Source organism: Mustela putorius, unplaced genomic scaffold (genome assembly GCF_011764305.1).
Source record: "Mustela putorius furo isolate JIRA1106 unplaced genomic scaffold, ASM1176430v1.1 tig00000127_pilon_pilon_pilon, whole genome shotgun sequence".
Classification (NCBI taxonomy): domain Eukaryota; kingdom Metazoa; phylum Chordata; class Mammalia; order Carnivora; family Mustelidae; genus Mustela; species Mustela putorius.
Genome location: NW_025421288.1, coordinates 4,954,768 through 4,957,026, shown reverse-complemented (window position 1 = coordinate 4,957,026; position 2,259 = coordinate 4,954,768). Strand labels below are relative to the sequence as shown.

Genomic DNA, 2,259 nt, shown 5'->3' with positions numbered 1-2,259 from the left:
ACAAATGGGATCTTTGCATACACTTGTCTTCATGGGTTTGAGCTCTGTTTTCCATATATACTTCCATTAAATATGGTGCAGAAAATGTGAACATATGAATAAGTCACATAAAATTAATGAGGTTCATCATAAACATCATCATTAAATATTTAAGGCCCTCATGGTTATTCTCATCCAGATATTACTCAACTGGACACCCTATCTTCTTTTTCAATGGCAGAATTTTGAAGAGGAAAGTATGTTAGTAATACAAATGCTGTGTGGGCTGTAAACTGTGAGTTAGTGCATGAAGAAGATCTGACAAGAATGAAACTGGGTCACTGTGGATCTTACAACCCTAAAAGATTAAGCTTAGAGATGATTTTGTCTTCTCAACAACCTTCTTGAAAACATTCTTGACTTCTTTGTCTTAGGCTATACACCACAGGATTTAGCATGGGGACGACCATAGTATAGAAAACAGATATGATTTTGTTTGTTTCCATAGAGTACATGAACATGACTGTCCTATAGAAGATGGGCACTGCAGTAAGATGGGAGGCACAAGTGGATATAAATAGCCTTCAGGTATCCCTCCACTAAAGGCATCTTCAGGATGGTGATAAAAATAACAGGTAGGGGCACCTGGGTAGCTCGGTGAATTAAAGCCTCTGCCTTCAGCTCAGGTCATGATCTCAGGGTCCTGGAGTCAAGGCCATCGGGCTCTCTGCTCAGCAGGGAGCCTGCTTCCCTCCTCTCTCTCTCTTCCTGCCTTTCTGCCTACTTGTGATCTCTGTCTGTCATATAAATAAATAAAGACTTTTTAAAGAAAATGAACAGGTAGGATATCAAGATAACCAGAAAAGCAAAAAAGATGTGGAAGATTGTCACAAAGACAAGAATCAACTCACTGACATGTCTGTCAAACAAGAGAGAGCCATGAGTACAGGAATAGCACCAAAAAAGTGATGGATAGGAGGGGTACTTACAGTAGGAAAATGGAATGTGTTTCCTACACCAAAAGAAGCAATCAGAAAACCATAGACATAGCAGCCTATGGCCAAACACATACACCTATTGTCATGGTGATTTTTTAATGCTGTGTAGCAGTCTTAAGCCATTGAGGCTAAAATATAATTTTCCCCATGGGAAAGACTACAACAAGGAACATCTGGACAGCAAATGCAAGGTAGGAGATGACCTTGTCTTCCCTAAGGAGTCCAGCCATGACCTTGGAAGTGACTGTTGAATAACAAAAATCCACCAGAGATAGGTTACTGAGGGAAATGTATATGGGAGTGTGGAGATGAGATTTTAGCAAGATCAATATGATCATCTCCAGTTCCCAACCAGAGTGACAAAGTAAATGAGGGTGAACATTATAAAGAGAGAACTCTGCAATTCTGGGGCAGTGGTTAATCCCAGCAGGATGAAATCAGTCACCTCTGTATTGTTCTTCATGGATGTGAATTTGAGAATCATGAGATGTTCTGTGGCAACAAGAAGTAGGAGAACAGAATGATCAATAAAGAAAAGTTGCATGAGCATTTCTTTATTATTGCTGTAATTTATTTTTGAATATTCTCCATTTTAAGCATGGGAATGACAATACAATTTAGTGATAACTTATCCAAACAAGAATAGACTTTTGTAGAGTAAGGTTCATCACCAATCATCTTCCTAGCTTTTTATTTTTGTATATGAGTAAATTGAGTCACAGCAAATGACAATGAGCTGTCCAAGCTCACATGCCTGGAATGGACGGAACTCCTAAGTCAGATGTTTTGAGTCCTCTAATTATATTCACTTCAGTATGCTCATGTGTGTTTATTTATTCAGTCCTTTTATTATCCCCATTTGATCGATTAGTTATGCCCATATATATAATAGGAAACTTAGCAACAAAGAGATTGAATATTCAAGTTTACATAGTTATGGACAGAGCCATGCCTTAGGTACATTCAGAATGGTTCCCAAACTTAATGGCATCAGTAAATTTTAATTGATTTCAATCTCATTCAATTTACACTTAATCATGGTATGCATTCTACCAAGCCTAATGTTTGATGTCACACAATAAAGCAATCCACAAATATATGCATATATGCACAGTGAGATACATGCAACGTTAGAGAAAAATATAGTCAACAAAAGCTAAATATTGGGCTCTGGGATGTGCCTGTGTATTCACACAGAAGAACTCCCATTTACCACCTGGGAGACATTGGTCCTAAACTAAGTTTCCTGTGCCTTATTTTATTCACCAGTAGGGTGAAGGTG

General features: G+C 38.2%; 1 pseudogene; it reads right to left on the bottom strand.

Moving 5' to 3' along the window:
• Positions 1-337: 337 nt before the first annotated feature.
• Positions 338-1,440, bottom strand: LOC101687897 (annotated as a pseudogene).
• Positions 1,441-2,259: the final 819 nt, after the last annotated feature.